The sequence below is a fragment of the Lingula anatina genome, chromosome 7 (assembly GCF_051362555.1).
Source record: "Lingula anatina isolate TDL-2025a chromosome 7, LinAna3.0, whole genome shotgun sequence".
NCBI lineage: Eukaryota > Metazoa > Brachiopoda > Lingulata > Lingulida > Lingulidae > Lingula > Lingula anatina.
In genome coordinates, this window is record NC_141773.1 from 11845374 (window position 1) to 11865092 (window position 19719).

General features: G+C 38.2%; 1 long non-coding RNA gene across 1 annotated transcript; it reads left to right on the top strand.

The window, feature by feature from the left end:
• Positions 1 to 17852: 17852 nt before the first annotated feature.
• Positions 17853 to 19179, top strand: LOC147760754 (uncharacterized). The gene is made up of 3 exons (XR_015335532.1): positions 17853 to 17980; positions 18278 to 18379; positions 18787 to 19179. It is a non-coding gene; the product is annotated as an uncharacterized LOC147760754 (long non-coding RNA).
• Positions 19180 to 19719: the final 540 nt, after the last annotated feature.

Sequence of the window (19719 nt, forward strand, 5' to 3'; positions counted from 1 at the left end):
AAGGTGTTCATCCAATGATATTTTTGCGCATGTAAACTTTATGCATCAGAAGAGAAAAACACCAAGTAAAATACTCTCGCGTGAGCGATGAGATCGAAGAGAGAGAGAGGGCAAGTCAGAGAGAGGGAGAGGGAGAAAGAGAGAGATACAAACAATCAGTTAACTATAAGCCTTCCCACTAAAACTTACCTGTAGGAATCACGGAGTAGACGAAGCTGCCCACCCAAATGAACCCCACAGTCACAGTCTTGAATTCCGGGCTGGGGGCGTAATTTGGGCTGCACGTACCCGAGGGGGTGAGATTATCGGCAACCCAAACTGAAATATAAGATGCACTGCAAGAATAGGTGAAATCAACACTTTGTTTTGTTTTAATGTCACTAATTGATATTTTAAAATCTTTAAAATCTTTAAAATTTTCTCTTCATTTAAAAAAAGGTCATTTAAAAGAAGGGCTTTAAGTAAAACTGTTTTACGCTGTTGTTGGTTTATCAGAATACAGAATATGAAGGTCTGGTGACTTTTCTCTAAAGAACATTCAAAATACAGCGACAGAAGAGACAAATTGCAGTTTGTTTTTCGCTTTGAAACATACATGTAGAAATGGGGTAATGATCCTGCGCTGCTTGACAAGATTTCAATTTTACACAAAAATGTAAACTTTTGAGATGAATCCAAAATGATTTATTCAATTTTTCAACTGAATGTATGACTTTTGCTCGGTTTGGAGTAATTCACGATGAAAGACTCAGTATGCGTAGGCACATCGTGTCAAACAGTCCCAAAATATAATAACAACACAAAAAATTAATCACCAAACCAATCAATAAGAATAAAAGTCACAAGAGCTGTTTGGTGTTAATGAAAAGCTGTCATAGCCTTTAATAACAATTCACACAGTGGGGCAAAAGTGTTAATGAGGTTAGATATCATTCATGTTGTGTAAATGTTGTGTAAATGTATGTTTGTGGGCGAGGAGAAAAATCGACAAAAGCGCCACCTTGCGACTCACTTAATCCGCAAGTTCAATATTTTATCAGCAAAACGGTAAAAGTTTTTAGAATTGAATAGGAATTTTGATATTCGCTATTCAAAAAAAAAAGGAGGGTGAAAAAAAAGAAACTTAAAAAGGCGACATTTCCAGGCACGAAGTCAGGAGGGTTTTCAGATCAGAAAATTCCCATTTCGCAAAGAAAGGGGCGAGTTTAGGTTACTGCCAACCTTAAATAAGCATTTGGTTTCCATTTCAAATTGGACATCATAAACGCTTCTTCATAATAAAAAAACCCGGTAAAATATCCATAATTCCACGGCACATTTGATAGGAAAGTCTAAAGTCCCCCCCCCTTCCGATCCCATTCCCGGCTTCGGGCTTAATTGCAAACGGAGTCTTATCAGAAGGTCCCTGCTACGTGTAAGAAAAGTCAAAGACTGTCGAACAGACCACTGCAATTCAGCGTTAGTCTTAAATACACAGATATCTTAACTTTTAAAAGGACTTGAATTGTCAGAGCGAATTATTATCGTTATTAATATTTTGTCATTCGAATAAGTATGGGTTGCAAACGTATATCATTAATGTGCATGGAAATTTTGTCTTTCAAATGGATATGAATTGCGAGGAAGAAATTATTATTATTAGAATTAAGAGAGAGGATAGCTAACACCCAAATCATTACTTTAAAGAGTAATTTACAGTCCTGCCCAACCTTTCTGTCTAAATTTACGGATTTTATTTATTTAAAATGAATAAAAAATTTTGCCACGCAGAATTGGAGCGGTCATAAAAGACCCCCCTCTTTTCTTAAATCGTGAATTCTAGCATATCAAATTATTTAATTTATTTTAGCTTCAATGCGTAAACTAGCATTTGCACGGTTGGAGATGTATTCCAAAGAAATTATCTAGTTTATGAATAGAAAATGCTGGAGCACAAATTCCTCTGAAAGTTGTAAAAGATTAAAAGAAATATCAAAACGTACCCCAAGCAAAGTTGAATGCTCCAATACAAATGTAGTCTAGAGCAAGAGCAATCCGAGCGTTCCGTTTGGTACATAAGGTCCTCACTTTAAGAGGAAACCATACTGCAATAAATCTGAAAATAGAACAAACTAGAGTGGATGCAGATAATCATGCGTTATCTCAAAATTTTAAAACTCTCGAGATTTAAAAAAGGGGACGGGGTATTTTAACATTATCTTTCTAAAGAAAATCTGTTTTATTATCATGGCATCATTACCATTCACGTAACAATTGTAAGCTATTTTAAATGCCTCTCTTAAAATAACCTTCAAAAATCACCTTTCAATGGCAACAATGACGACAAACCAAGATGACGTCATCTTTGCCATTCGCCAGAACCAAAAGAACACTTTGCAGCTGAAGAGGGAGAAGGAGCGCACGTCTACACCTATCATCTGTTGGAACCACTTCTTGTTGAACGGCGCCATGACCACCAACAGCGAGTCGGAAACAGACAGGGCAATGAGAAGCGTGCTGATGGTCATTTTCTGGAACTGCTTGCCGCTCATGATCAGAATGGTGAAGGTGTTCCCGGTGAGGCCCGTTATCAGAAAAAAGGGAATGGCAACGTAGCCGACATAATCAATCTTGCCAAGGGATGGCGATGGAGAGGACGAGTTGGTGGCGCCCGTCGAGGCGTTTAGAGCGTTAATATGGACAATGGTGTCATCATCATCATCACCATCAGCATCAAAATCGTTCTTTGGCACAGTGGAATTTTGTAAGTCGTCAGAGGTGCCCGTGTAGGCGGTAGGGACAAGTGTAGGAATGGTCGAGGTAGACTCCAATGACCCTCCCGTGGTGATTGCCCGAAGCAGAGTGGAGTTCCCATAGCCGCTTAGAAAATCGTCAAGTCTGTCATCTGGCACTGTTGAATCTGGATGGGAATCCCCATTTACATAAGGCAGTAAGACCACGAGTATCTGGCACAGCGAGACGACCAAGGAACAGCGAAGTGATAATGGCATGCCTGTGTTTGATCTGTAACGAAATGTCGGACCAAAGAATATGATTCTCATAACTCAAAAAAAATCTGAACCCCCATTGTGGGTCCATGATCGTGCCACAGGGATGATCACGCGAGATAAACATTCCTTATGCCAAAAAATTGTTGCCATATAAAATATACTGAACACAATATTGGGAAACCACTATTCTGTCTTTAAAAAAAGCATTAAATAGCAATGCGAGTTAAATAGGTTTTGGACTGTTTTAGGAAGGGATGCTGCTGATATATAAAAGCTACAAAAATTTAACGATATGTAACAAATGGGTATACAGTGTATATCAGTGAAGGATTCGGGGTCTGGCTAAGAATTAAACAAAATTTATCAGCCTCGCTTAGCCTATACACTAATACAGCAAAAAAAGACAATTTCATCATAATATGTACAGTACAAAAGGGCGAATTGTTTGGCTTTTTTTGTCAAAATAAAGCAAGTTTATAAAAAAATTATAACGAAATGAAAGTTGACGAATTAAAAAGGGGGTTGTCGATACAACCAAATCTTTCAATGACGTCCTTTTTAATGCTCGAGAAGATAACAGATAACGTTGCCGTTTCAGAAAAAAAAAAGGAAAAATCGTCCTCATGGTCGTTTTAAGCGTATTTACCGGTGTTGTAGAAACAGTAGTCTTTGCATAACCGCAGACCGTTCCAATTACTTTGTACAGGTGTCATTCGTTTCATATACTAACTTTAATACTCGAACTTACCCTAGCCTGTATTATTCATACATGTATTATGGATTTCCATTCCTAGGACTACCACTCCAGTCACGACGGAACCAGTTTATCTACTTTGGTTTTATGATTATCATTACATGCACACAGACCAAATCGAGACGATAAAACATAAGTTACATAACATACAGACTTTCCAATGAGAAAACGAAATAAAAAGGCGCTCTTACCTGAAAAAAATTTCGCCAATTTCCAAGCCAGTCGTTAAAGGTTTCTTTGAAAACTGTCTGTCTACAGACACTTCGTCAATCTCTACATCAATTGCAAGCGCTTTGTCCGATTAAAGTCTGGACAAAGTGGACCCCTCCCTTTGTATTTATAATGTACGGTGAAAGGTGAGCGCGATCCGATTGGGCAAATATTGTGAAGCTTGTCTGTGTAATAATCCGTACCAGAGGTAGTTTCTATCTATCTCTTCGCAATTTATTTCTTCACGAAATAAATCAACAATCACACGTATGGTATATAATTACGCTCTTATTATTCTTGAACACCTTGGGAAATTAATAAGTCGGTTAAGTAACAATTTTCTGCAATTTGCAGTTTTCTGGTCAATTATCAGCAGTTTGACAATAAGGTATCAGAGGGTCTTCCTCAAAGCCGTTTCATAATCTGTAAAACAATTGAGCTAGTAAACAAATATTTTTGACCTGAATTCTTCCAGAAATGGAAGTTCATGAACCCGTTTCATTTGCCAGAAGAATGAAAATCGACGTTATGTAGAGTGCAAGGCCGTTTCAACTGTAGAAAAACAAAGAGTAGAAAATAATAACCCCTTATCAAATTCGTTTTGGCTGTGTGGTCTATGGTGTTGTTTGTTTCTACCCTCGAGCACGTCGATTATCCTTGTATTAAATCATCAAGTGTGAAGAGGCTTAAATGGCGGTAGCTAGCAAACACATGTACCTGTAATTTCAGTCAATTCTGATGCATAAGAAAATGTGCAACATATAAGGTTGATATATGGAACTGTGATTTGTTTTAATTTTACCTCCGCGTTCATGAATTAAAGTTGATATCAAAATGGGTACGGAAACCATGAGCTTCGAAGCATTGACAATTGCTCTCTTTGACGTAGTGCCTCTCAGTGCCGGTATAACAAAACTAAGGGCCCGTGTAACAGAAAATCCGCCCCCCCCCCCCATTTACTTATAATGGTTAGGCTTAGCCTAACCTAAAGTGGGTCAAAATCTACGGCGAGGCTTACCTGTACAAATGAATGGGAAGCGGACTCTTTGTCATGGGGGACTCTCTGCCACGTTACACCGGCGATCGCTCTTTACGGTTCTGCCAATGCTTTTATCAGCGTTTAAGCAACGAAGCATTGTGGCAGAAAAGAACAGATTTCATGAGGAGGCCGTGAAGGTTTGGTGCGCATATAGCTACGTATAGAATGCTTGTTTTTTTAACACAACCCCTCCAACTTGTTACCAGTATTATACAATATTTCATATTTCCATCAATTCTTGGCCTTTAAATATGCATAGGTTATCAAACCCACACTAAATTAGGGACAAGGAACCCATTTTTGATATCACGGAAGCAAATGGCGGTCATTTTGTGCCTCAAATCCAAGTAGTCGCCATCCGCCATTTTGAATGTGCGGACACAATTTTGCTATTCTCTCTTGAATTTCTAAGTGTATAATCTACATATACTTGATATATATCGATTACTAATATTTTGAGGGTGCAAAATATTTTATAATGTTTAGGTGATAGAAGGTGATTTAAAGGGACAAAGAGGGTGTTTTAAGTGACTACCAAGATGTATGTGTGTGAAGGCTTCAAAACCATGGATTTTGGTAATCCGTATTTAAATACATCTCAATGCAATTTTATGTTATAAACCATAGATACTGGACAAAATTATGAACAAGAAACTCTATTTTTGGCATTATGGAGGCAATTGGAGGCCAGTTTGTCCCTCAAATTCAAGATGGCCGCCAGATACCATTTTGAAATTGGGCATAATTCACCATTTAAAACTATGACACCTTCATAAGCGTGCCATACGTCGTTTCTGATTATTTCCTGGTGCAGAATACGTTTTTGGTGTCATATGTTTCATAAAATTTAAATAGAAACTTTTATAAGCATCCAAATTAATATAGGATTCAGTCGTCACATGTTGTATCTACAGTTATAATTAGTAGTCTAATTTGTACAAAACTATGTTTCTTAACATATTTAAAGGATTTTGCCTGATCTATTAAACAAGTTTCAGTAAACAAAATGGCTGAATTAAAGAAAAAACATCTTTGACCGCATGAGGAAATTTTTTGGCCATTATTTTGATTAAAACCAAGTGTTGGTTGCATGCCGCTATTTTAATATTTTGGTGTAATTTATCATCTTTGAACTGTGGGACCCTCATACGCTTTTAATAGGTCGATTGGTACTATTCTGGGGGCTCAAAAGTAATTTCTGGTGCTAATTTGGTGACGGAAGATAATAAAAAGGTCATATAAGGTTTTAAAGTAAATTCCAAGATGAGTTTCGCTGAGTGTGATAAAAAAACGTGGAGCCCGAAAATCATGCTAAAATATATCAACTACATGTAGATTTATCATAAGTGACCATCCACTAAAAGATACTGTATAATTTAAAGGTAACCAATAAATATACTGTATATACGTAGTGATATTAATCTTTTACTGGTCACTGTGAAAAAAAGCCACATGTACATTTATGTCCCAGTCACTGGGGCTTGCATTTGCATGTTAAATATAGTCCAGAAGATTTGAAGGGTGAAAAATGTGTGGTCTTATCATACGATGGAACTTGGTAAGTTGTGTTGATGCGTAAATGCCCGTGAGAGACAAGCAAATGGGCTTTGCTTTGAAATAGCTCCAGATCTTGTCTGCAAAATCATCCAGCAGCACAGCACAAAGAAACATGCATGATCAGCTCTGGTAGGCCAATAAGACAACAGCCAGTAAGAATTGAGCTTTGGTCAGTGTCCTATGAGGAACAGACATAAACAATATATTAAAATCCAGTTCCTAGAGAAACATCAATGCATGGGAACAAGTCGTATCAGAGGAAAGTGGTATCTTTACACAAAAGAAGGAATCTGCAAAACCAACCAGAAAACAGCAGTTGCGCAGGTAGGCAAGGGGGATAATGCAAAAAAAAAGTCCAGGAAGCAGCCTACTTTCCTAGTTGACAGTGCCAGTGATCCTTCCTAGCACGATTTGGCCAGACAAGTCATCTCTCTACCAATAGAAATCCACAAGGCGACTACATAGTTCTCATTGTTTCCAAAGGACGAACACGCACAAAACATCTACAGCATGTGACAACTACAGGAAAATTCATCTTGGAATTCACTTAAAACACCTTATGCCTTTTTAAATATCCCCCGTCACCAGAACAGCACTAGAAATTAATTATGTAATTCTAAAATAGCAACAATTGATGCATTACGATCATATGAAAGTCCAACAAGTCAAAATGGTAAATTATGCCATAATGATGACAGGAAAACAATGTTTCTAATTATTCTCAAATGTGTATAAATGCTTCATAGAACTTAAGTATTTTTCGATTTTGAAAACCAGACTAATCGATTTTTCATCTTAAAGTAATTAATTTTTTCATCAATTCCAGGTGTGGATCTGAAGTAATATTTGAGTGTCACTGTTACCATCAGTTTTGACATTTATATTTCTATTTGGGAAGCATTGCTGTTTTGTTTGTAAATATTGTCGAAATGTTATTTACTATTTCGTGACTGGATTTATGCTTTTTACCTCTAGTTTAAAAGGAGGCCTTTATGAAAAAAAAATTAAAATCAAATCAAAGATTTTGATATATTTATTACTAACAGTAAAATACACATACAAACGTATGACATGACAAAATACTTCATATTAATCTTACATCGCACGATAGAGGGAGCTTCCGTATGAACTGTTCATAGAAGACTACTTTAGACCTAACATCAATCACTACATCAGACATTACAGATATTACAGACAAACCCAATTTTTATGTAATCTTTGAGATTCTCATGCAGTCTTCCTTGTAATCCGTTCAACTTCTTGAAAAAAGAATCGCCTTTTCAATTACAAAGCGACCTTTTTTCACAGAACAACTCGATTTGAAAGTTGATTTAGTGAACAGAACATGCATCAGTAAAAAGTGCGGCCCTTTCTCTGCAAATATTTGTCATCAATACACGACTTTATTGGGAATATTAGCAGTGTTTAACAAAAATTCAGAAATGGGGTGATGTTTTTCGGACAGATATTTCGGTGAACCCGCGCAAACAAATACTGCATTGAAGTTGACCTAATTTCGGTCGATACGTCGAACCAACTTTCAGTTTTGATATTATTTTTGACAAAGCTGGCCCCAAGGATATTGAATAAACAGTATTGTAAATATGAATTCTTTCACTTAAAGTGGCAGCGTGAAACCAACTTTCGTTGTCTAATGACGTATGTATCACCGTTTCGGTCTAAAGTAATCCTCGTCTGAGCGCAATTTTATGGTGCTGTAACATGTGCGTACTTCCAGATGCATTGGTATCTCTAATATAACATTTAAACTAAAAATATATATTAAATAATAGATAAAACATGAACAAAAGAGGGCAAAAAATCATCTATAGGATTCGAAGAATGAAATGATGAATGTTCTTCCGGTATCTGCACCAAAATTAACAAAATTTATTGTATCATTGTATATATTTCCTTCTATATAATTCATTATGAACCACATCTTAAACAGGGTGAATGTAACACACTTAAATTGCTTAAATGAGTACAAGGCTAAAGGGAATATTATATAACACTCAATTATGCTCCAGAACACACTCGATTGATATATATCTTTGCGTATAGACTGACATTTGAGAATGATCCTTTAAATAAATAGATGCAACATGAAGGGGAATATAAAGAGCGAAAATCATTTTAAAAGTGTTTATCAGTGTGGGCATTATCTTTTCACAGTAACTACTAAACAAATTCGAATATATTATTTCACGTGCTACTTATACGACAGCCGTACCCTGTAACTTTCCTAACGTGTACAACAATATATCAATTAATCAACAGATTTAGAAGTACCTAGAGATATTATACGAATGGGATCGTATCAGTATACGTCAATGTCGGCTTTAGGGTTGTTTTCGGAAAAATGCGAGTACTTTCTCGGTATTCATATTCTCAATAAAACACTTCCACCCTCTTTTGAAATATGCCGAAAACACCTGTCTTGCTAACGTTCGAGATGCTCTGGCATACATCGCTAGTCCGACAGTATATTATTTCGCAGCCATTTTTTTCTTTCTGAAACAGTTATGTTGAATTTATTTTTGTTACGTCGTCATTCATTGATATCTACCAATGATGTCTACCAATAATAAGTTTTTTGTCATGACGGCATGGATGAACTCATGCATTACGTCATATTATGTTTGACTGGGGTCTCCCTACTCCATGACGTCACTGGGGACGATACATACTTCTGCAGCATGACTTTCCATTTCGTTAACGTTGGACACCTGAACCGAATCACATTTTGCATCATCAAAGCTAATAACCTCATCTTGGTTGGGAGCAGCGTCCCCATTCACAGAATTTTGTGTCTTCGGGGGATCTTCCTTGCTGTCAGCATGGCCCCCCTTTTCACCCTCACTGGTGGCCGCCCCCTTGCTGAGGCCGGTCTGAAGCGTTTTGCTGGCGCTGTTCTCCTTTCCGCTCTTCCCGGAAGCGGACTTCTTCCATGTGCACTTGCAGACAAGACAGGACACCATGGAGAGAAAGCGTTGTCGGTACTGCTGATTCCAGATGACGTAGATGAAGAAGTTGATGGAGTAATTCGTTGTCTCCAGTAACTGAGCGATCTCGCGATACACCTGGATTCCTGGTTCATTGGTCTCGAAAATATTCCTGCCTAGAAAAGAAATATTAGTTACCTGTAGATTGTTGGATTTTTAAGCAGGACTGTAGGCTAGTACTTGCATAAAAAAGGAATCATTACCTATTATCAATTATGACAAGATGACAAATCTTGGAAATACATGTGAGTATTGGCAATTTGTTATTTGACTGCCACCAGGGGTGTTTGCTAAGGTACCCGTTATTTAGACGTCTGGTGACGTCAAATAGTTTTTTTCCTGGTTAAATTAATCCAGCTGTAAACATTTCTTGAAATTGCTTGGATAACCTGTAATACGAGCAGGATATATATATTTATGCCGTATTTATAATTTCTTTCATAAATAAAACACAACCATGAGAAAATCCATCTTCGCCATATTTTAAGAAAAAATTTAGCATTACCATTACTTCTGATATGGTACAACTGCATTCGTCGAACTTGTCTTATACTCAGCGCCATAAAAGGTTTGACAAAGGTTATTTGAAAGAGGTCAAATGTCAGTGACATGGCGGCCATATTGGATTTGCATACTTTGGGGCACTCACATGGAAAAGAGCAAGTGGTGACCAAAAAATAATGTCAATTCCATACCAATTTTATCCACTTCCTATTCACTTACCCGTAATTACTGTCACAATGTGGGCGGTAGCTATAGGGTTAACAAGCACCAGGAACGCTATGGCGACCCCCAGAAGCAGGGCTGTGGTCTTGGTGGTGTTGTCCTTGTTCTTTAAGGCGCTGTCGTTGGTGTTGGACAGAGCGCGACGCACTCGGCGCTGGCTGTATAACCGTCCGATGATGAGCGGGGTGAGAACCAGGAGAATAGCTGGAGAAATTTGGAATAAATGAGATAGAAGGAATGACTTGATTGAATAAAATGCTGTCTTACTTGTATGTTATATAATAGACCCGTCACCATTTTCTGACATGATGTTGACAAGCGGCACTTGCATAAATTTTGATACGCAAAACATTACTTTAATATTTTAAGGTATTGTTATCCGGATATCCACGGCGATGCTATACAAAACAGGAAATTTTATATTCAAGTACCCTACATTTATGGGTTGAAGAACAAAGTCAGTTGCCGTAAAGGAAAACCGAAAGAAAAGTTTTACTTCTTTCCGTCAAATTGTCAGTGAACGAGCAAACGCTAAACCGTTCACGCCCGTCATAATTAATATATTTGTCATTGGTCTCCGACTTAATAACACTCCTCGAGCAAACAGCACTTGGATAGGCGAGAACAAATATGATAAGCAATAAGCGTTGATATTTTATTTTCGACATTAGACAGCCCCTGCAGATGAATCACTTCCACGTGTAAGTGTGACCGAAAAGTGTCATCTTAAATGAAACACAATTAGAATTATTGATATCAGAAGAAGAGATTAATATACACGTCCTCATCTAACTTAATAAAAACAAGTAGTGTCAACAAACCGAACCACAGTGTAATGTCTTTATACCTACATGTTAATAAATAACCATTTTCATACAAAAGTGATAAGAGTAAGACAATTTAAACCAATCTCTAGTAGTTACTGATTTATTGACAGAATGACGTTCGAACTCTTCAAACTGTTTCTTACATAAGTTAAGCCGTGTGCCCACCCTTCTACTTTTCAATAATAAAAAAGCGTTGTCTTAAACTTTGTGCTCAGTAGAAGGTGTTTATTGAAAAGTGTTTTTGCGCATCAGAAGGGAAAAAGCACCAAGTGAAAGTTTTAGAATTTATTTTTAAAAAATGATACTCTCGGGTGAGCGAGAGAGATCAAGAGAGAGATAGAGGAAAAGACAGAGCAAAGGAGAGAGATAAAGAGAGAGATGCAAACAATAAGTAAACTATAACCCTTTCCTCTAAAACTTACCTGTAGGAATTATGGAGTAGACGAAACTCCCGGCCCAAATGAACCCCACTGCCGCGGTCTTGAATTCCGGGGTGGTGGCGTGATTGGGGATGCACGTGCCCGAGGGGGTGAGAGTATCGGCAACCCAAACTGAAATATAAGATGCACTGCAAGAATACATAAAATCAACACTTTGATTTGTTTTAATTTCACAAATTGAAAACTCAAAACCCCCATCTGATTTTCTCCTTGCGTGGTCATTTAAGATAGGGGCTTATAGTAAAAATGTTTTACGCGGTTGTCAGAATACAAAATGTGAAGGTCTGGTGAAAATACCACGGCGGAGGAGATACTATTGTTATTGTGTAATGGGTAATGATCCCGCGCAATGAATTTTGCTCGGTTTGTAGAAATTCACGATGAAAAACTCAGTAGGCGTATTCAATATGGGCTATTTTTTCCACCGAGTCAAACAGCCAAGTATAATAGCAACACTAATAAAAAATAATCAGCAAACCAATCAATAAGAATAAAAGTCGCAAGGGCATCTTTGTGTTAATGAAAAGCTGCCATAGTCTTTAATAACAACTCACACAGTGGTGCGAAAATGTAAATGAGGTTAGATATAATGAATGTTGTGTAAATGTTGTGTAAAAGTATGTTTGTAGGCTGGTTTGTGTTTGTACGTGGGCGAGGAGAGAAATCGACAAAAGTGCCACCTTGCGATGTCAGACTCGGAGTCTTATCAGAAATATGCAATAAGGCACAGAGGTCCATGGTAAGTGTGTAAAGCGGACAAAGAAGGTCGATCGAATCACTGCAATTCAGCATAATATTATAAATAAGCCCTCATTTTACCTTTAAATGGATTTGAATTATTATCGTCATTAATAATTTGTAATTCGACTGGGTATGGGTTGCAAAAGTACATCTTTAACGTGCATAGATAGTTTGTCTTTCAAATGGATATGAATTGCACGCAAAAAATTATTATTAATCGAATTAAGAGAGAGGATAGCTTACACCCAAAATTTTAGTTTAAATAGTAATTTACATTCTTGAGCAAACCTTTTTGTCTAGTTTTACGGATTAGACTGAATATGAATGAAATTTGGGCAACGTGGAATTTGAGCTGTGATAATAGACTCCCCCTTTTCTATATCGTGAATCCTAGAATATCAAAATATTTAATTCATTTTAGCTTCAATGCGTAAACTAACATTTACGGTTGGAGATGTATTCGAAAAACATAATCTAGTATATAAACAGAAAATGCTGAAGCGCAAGTGCCTCTGAAAGTTGTGAAAATTTAAAAGAAATATCAAAACGTACCCCAGGCAAAGTTGAATGCTCCAATACAAATGTAGTCTAGAGCAAGAGCAATCCGAGCGTTCCGTTTGGTACATAAGGTCCTCACTTTCAGAGGAAACCATACCGCAATAAATCTGAAATTAAAAATAACTAGAGTAGTTGTAGATATTCTCCACTCTTTTCGAAATCGTGCATTATCTCCCAATTTTTAAGGCTAAAACTCTCGAGATTTATTAAGGGGTTCGGGTATTTTAACATTATCTTTCTAAAGAAAATCTGTTTTATTATCATGACATCATTACCATTCACGTAACAATTGTTAGCTATTTTAAATGCCTCTCTTAAAATAACCTTCAAAAATCACCTTTCAATGGCAACAATGACGACAAACCAAGACGACGTCATCTTTGCCATGCGCCAGAACCAGTAGAATATTTTACAGCTGTAGAGAGAGAAGGAGCGCACGTCTACACCTATCATCTGCTGAAACCATTTCTTGTTGAACGGCGCCATGACCACCAAAAGCGAGTCGGAAACAGACAGGGCAATGAGAAGCGTGCTGATGGTCATTTTCTGAAACTGCTTGCCGCTCATGATCAGAATGGTGAAGGTGTTCCCGGTGAGGCCCGTTATCAGAAAAAAAGGAACGGCAACGTAGCCGACATAATCAATCTTGCCAAGGGATGGCGATGGAGAGGACGAGTTGGTGGCGCCAGTTGAAGCGTTAAGAGCGTTCACATGGACAATGGTGTCGTCATCATCATCATCATCATTATTACCATCAGCATCAACATCGTTCTTTGGCACGGTGGAATTTTGTAAGTCGTCTGCGGCAGTAGGGGCAGGCGAAGGCATGGCCGAGGTAGACTGTAATGACTCTCCAGTAGTGATTGCCCAAAGCAAAGTGGAGTTCCCATGACCGACGCGAAAATCGTTAAGTCTTTCATCTGGTAGTGTTGAACCTGGATGGGAATCCCCATTTACATAAGGCAGTAAGACCACGAGTAGCTGGCACAGCGAGACGGCCAAGGAATAGCGTAGTGATAATGGCATGCCTGTGTTTTATCTGTAACGAAATGTAATGTCATAGAATATGATTCTCATAATTCAAAATAAAAATCTGAACCCCCACTTGTGGGTCCACGATCGTGCCACAGGGATGATAACACGAGATAAACATTCCTCCCAATAAATGAGAGCCATGTAAAATGTACAACATTGGAGTACCACTACCCTGTCTTAAAAAAAGCATTAAAAATAATGTTAAATAGGTTGTGGGCTGTTTTAGGAAGGGATGCGGCTGATATGCAAAAGCTACAAAAAAATTAACGATACATGTATGTGACATATGGGTATACAGTGTATATTAGTGAAAGATTCTGGCTAAGGATAAAACGAAATTTATCAGCCTCGCTTTTTGCCTGTTATGTAAACTATTACAGCAGAAGCATTTTGCCTGCACGTTAATACAGCGAAAAAAAGAGGACAATTTTATCATAATATGTAGAGTACAAGAAGGGCAAGTTGTTTGGCTTTTTTGTCAAATAAAGCGAGATTATAAAATGAATATAACAAAATGACATGAAATGAAAGTTGGCGAAATAAGGGGGTGGCTTACAGTCAATTGCCTTTAACAGAAATATGTCCTGTTTAAAACATTTAACTGAATATGTTGAAATTGTTCAATATGTTGAATTTAAAAAACCAAAGCTGTTGCTGAAAATGTTTATGACTAAAATAGCAACAAAAGGACTGCTGTCGATACAACCAAATCTATCAAAGTGCTGCTTTTGAATGCTCGCGAAGATAACAGATAACGTTGCCTTTTCAGAGAAAAAAAGGAAAAATTGTCCTCATGGTCGTTTTAAGCGTATTTACCGGTGTTGCAGGAATAGTAGTCTTCGAAGAACCGCAGACCGTTCCAATTACTTTGTACAGGTGTCATTCGTTTCATATACTAGCCTCAATACTCCAACTAACCCGAACCTGTATTATTCATATAATGGATTTCCATTCCTGGGACTACCACTCCTGACAACGGAACAGTTTCATCTACTTTGATTTTATGGTTATCATTACATGTACACAGACCAAAACGAGACGATAAAAGATAAGTTACAGAACATATAGACCTTCCAATGAGTAAGCGAAATAAAAAGGCGCTCTTACCTGAAATAAATTCCGCCAATTCCCAAGCCAGCCGCTAAAGGTTTCTTTGAAAACTCCCTGGTCCTTTCCACAGACGCTTTCTCAATCGTTATACCAATTGCCAGCGCTTTGTCCGATTAAAGTCTGGACAAAGTTGATCCCTCCCTTTGTATTTATAATGTACGGTGAAAGGTGAACGCGATCCGATTGGGTAATAATCCGTACCAGAGGTAGTTTCTATCTGTCTCCTCGCAATTTATTTTTTCGCGAAAGAAATCAACAGTCACACGTATGGTACATAATTCCGCTCTTATTATTCTTGAAGACCCTGTGAAATTAATAAGTCGATTCGGTAACAATTTTTTAGCAATTTTAGCAATTTGCGATCATTGTTTCGCATAAGTGTTTTCTGGTCAATTGTCAGCAGTTTGACAATAAGGTATCAGAGGGTCCTCCTAAAAGGCGTTTCATAATCTATAAAACAATTGAGCTAAGTAAACAAATATTTTTGACCCGAATGGAAGTTCATGAACTCGTTTCACTTGCCAGAAGAATGAAAAGCGACGTTACGTGGAGTGCAGGCTCGTTTCAACTATAGAAAAACAAAGAAGTGAAAATAATAACCCCATATCAAATTCGTTTTGGCTGTGTGAACTGTGCGTGTTTACACAGCGACATGTTTCTTGACTTGCCGTTTCTGTCAGTTTTAGAATGTTTGTTTGTTTTAAGTAATCAAACGCGTGGCCCGCTCGTCTTCCACATATTGCCAAGCGGCTCACGGTCTCTGTGCATGGCTGGGTTATATACACCATGACCATGTTCTAAAATCTTATCTTTTCTCCGTCACAACTGTGCATGGTGTTGTTTGTTGCCACCGTCGGGGACGTCATTCATTCTTGTTTTAAATCAAAATGGGTACGGAAGCCATGAGCTTCAAAGCATTGACAATGGCTCTCCTTGACTCAGTTTCACCTCTCGGTGCCGGTGTATAGCGAACCTAAGGGTTCGTGTAACAGAAAATTCGCCCTCCATTTAGTTATAATGGTTAGGGTTAGCCTAACCTAAAGTGGGTCATCTAGGGCGAGGCTTACCTGTACAAATGAATGGGAAGCGTACTCTTTGTCATGGGGGACTCTCTACTACGTTACACCGGCAAGAGCTCTTTATCTTTTTGCCAATACTTTTTGTCAGCGTTTCAACAACGAAGCAATGTAGCAGAAAAAAAACAGATTTCATGAGGAGGCCGTGGAGGTTTGGTGCGCATATAGCTATATATAGAATGCTTGTTTTTTAAACACAACCCTCCAACTTGTTAGCAGTATTTCCGACAATCAATCGACACATTTTGATTTTACAGACTAACAAGCGCGGATCGACTTATTATTATATATCTTATGTCACGTAAGGGTGCTGGTTAATTGATTAAATTTTCGTCCATCGCGTTTCGTCTCTCTTTCATTCTTCAATCTACCCTGGCCAGCCGTATCTACAACTTTTGCGAACAGTGAGCTTATAGGTGACCCGATTTTGTTTAGCTATCACATACTTTATATCTAACACTTCAATCATGGTGACTACACGGGAGCTAATCACCTCACAATTTAATGGACCTTTATTGAATTGTCAATCTGTATGGTTACATACTTCTCGTTTTTCTGTGCCAAGGTCTTCGTTGAATTGACGGGAAGTCTAAATTGGCATATTGCAACGTAATGTCTCGGGGTAATTTGTACTCATTTCAGTGTTCTCGATTTCAGACATTGAATATGTATGTACAAGTGATTGAGTCTACCTTCACAACGTCAACTTAATTAAAGCCCAGTGTGCTTTCCCCAAAAGAACATGGTGTTCTTCCGTTGCAAAACCGATCCTGATAATTGGGTCCCTTGTGGACTAATCAAATTGGACTAATCTAATGGCAACTTTACATTAAAAAATAAGCAATGGAAAGGCCATATGTTTAATTGATAGCTGATTTATTTTACTTAGCTATTTTGTAAACAGTGTTTTTGGTTTCGATGAGGCCGAACGCTAGACTACACACTTTAGAATGTGCTTTAAATTGAAATTAAAATTATATTATTTATTCGTCTCTGAAAGCATTACAGAAAAGAGGCCCACTTAAACAAGACTCAATAACTTACACTGAAAGAGACAGTGTTCTCATTGGTAATGGTGGCGACAAAAAAACATAAACATATATTTTGTTTTCTTTTAGTTTTCTTTTATTTAGCGACTAAAATTGATACTTATCATGACAGAGTCAAATAGAAATAAGAGGTCCTGCATGTAATACATTGGTAAAAAATGATACTTTACAATTCGTACAATTAATCATTTTGAAGTCTGTGTTGGAGGATGTCAGCCAGTCCGCTAGTCTATAACATTACATTGAGTACATCGTGGTCCATCAGCCACACTGAAATATAGGCCTACTAGAGATGAAGTTGTGTAGTTTGGTCTTAAACTGAAATAGGCCTACAGAACACAGAGCTGTACATTGCTAACATTTCCCCGGACAAAACATTAAACAATGGGCCTTGCACTGCAAATGAGTATCCTCTTAGTTTCTGCATTGCTAGCTTTGAGTGAATTATAGCAGCTGAGATTTCACATTCTCAGCTTCAGATTCCGGGAAAAGTGCAGTTCCACAAGGACGAAGAACTAAATTTTGCATCGAAAAAAAATCGATATATCCAAAAAATAATCTATTTTTACGTGACTTCATAACCGCATCATTGTCATCAGGTCGGAAATTATTTCCCTATTTCCCTGGTTATTATACTAATTGTAATTCCCCAGTGCCTCATTAAATTGATCATCCTGGATAAATTATACTGTTTATTTATTTGAAGAAACGACCCGTAACAAAATTTACCCTTAATTTAATTTTGAAGGAAATTAGCAGGTCCCGTGCAAATAAAAGGACGACTTTGTGATCTAGGAACTGAATCATTTCGTTCTGGAAATTAGACGAAGATGCTTGTGCTTGTGGCGTTGCTTTGTTCTCTGGTGAGTGAAGCTCATCTTAAAATATAATGGTGGTTTAGCCTTCGTGTACCATGTATTCGTGAAAATGCGTAGTAGTCGGATGGATACATAAGGTTTTTACAATGGGAAAGGGTAAAAATATGCCACCAAAACAATTACCGGTTGGTTCTCTCTCTCTCTCTCTCTATCCTCTCTCTCTCTCTCTCTCTCTCTCTCTCTCTCGAACACACATACACACACATACTTTTAAACGCACACGCGGACACGTTTGACACAATTGATATAACATTGTTGTCATCAACTTTGTTTTTCCTACAGGTTCTGGTTAAGGCCACTCTTGGTCCCGGTCATGACGGCGAAATGGGACATATGCCTCCTTGTCCAATAGGAATGCCAGGAGCACCGATGCCCTGTGAAATGGTAGGACAATGTACATGTAGGGGAAGAGCGTCCATGGGGGGTGTGGGTAGTGGAGAGTGTGGTATTTTCAACGATATTTCTCTCGCAATGGAGTAGATAATTGGTATTAGAGGTAATTTTTCTTCCGTGTCTTAAACAAGCAAAAAGAAAACGAAAAAGAAAAGACAGGGACCTACTGTCACACGTACTGGGGGGAGGGGGGTATTACAAGGTGTCCTTACATTTGCGCCAATACTAGGGGAGACCGGGGCTAGTTGAACGGCCATTTTACAAAATGATGTGATCAATTCTTTTATCCCATAGTTACTTTGTCATAAATTGATGGGGGGCAACTTACCCCGGGGTCCAACTAGCCCCGGTCTCCCCTATATGTACAACGTCCAATATCATCGATACATACATTCTAGGTACTGGCACGACAGTGTCCTAGCGGTTCCCATTGTGAGCCGAGGGAGATATACACCATTCCTCGCTGCAGGTGGCGACCCTGGTGTTCCTGTGGCCCGGCAGGTCCTCCGGCACCTCAGCCAGAATGCGTGCCAGACGAACCCACTGATTAGACAGTGGCGACATCTATAGTGAAAACCCACAGCCTAAACCCGCCTGCGTAGTTCATGTGTGGGGAATTGTGCATTTTAACTAAATTTGCGAATTTTGTTTAAAAGTTGCTTTTTATTGCTTTATACGATTTCTGTTTACTGTCAAAATTTGTATAGATTTTTACTCTAATATGTAGGGTACAGGGACAGAGATCTCTTTGTTTTCTTTCGGTTCCTTAATTACACAGATTGATCAATTGATTTGTCGGTTTGTTGGTTGGGGGAAATTAATGAGGTACCTCTGAAGCTGGGTAACTTGTAATCAGTAATATGATGCAGGGGCGGATTGAGACCGTCTTCTGGGTCTTCCGGAGACGGTCAGATTTTAAAGTTTACATTGACAAGTATCTATTTTTTTTCTGTTGGAAGACGGTCAGAAATGGAGGATGGAGCAACAAAATTAATTTGAAAGACTGTTAGAAAATATCACTGGATCCGCCCCTGATGATGTTAATTGTTATTCTAAATATGTCACGGTATTTTGCCGCCCCTCTATATATCTGCCATTGAGATTATCAGATGAGGCAAATGTGAAAGATCATGATGTGTCAGTTCAGTTAACCACAGCGCCACAGTGGTTAAGGTACCATAAAACTTGTCTTTCCGACTGTCTGCTTTATGTATATCGTTTGTAGAGACATTCGTCAATCAAACATCTCAGTTTCCTGGCATAATATACCCTGGAGTTAGGGAGGGCCTTTTGTTTAGGCCCCAATGAACGTCGCTTCAGCTAACAGTAGA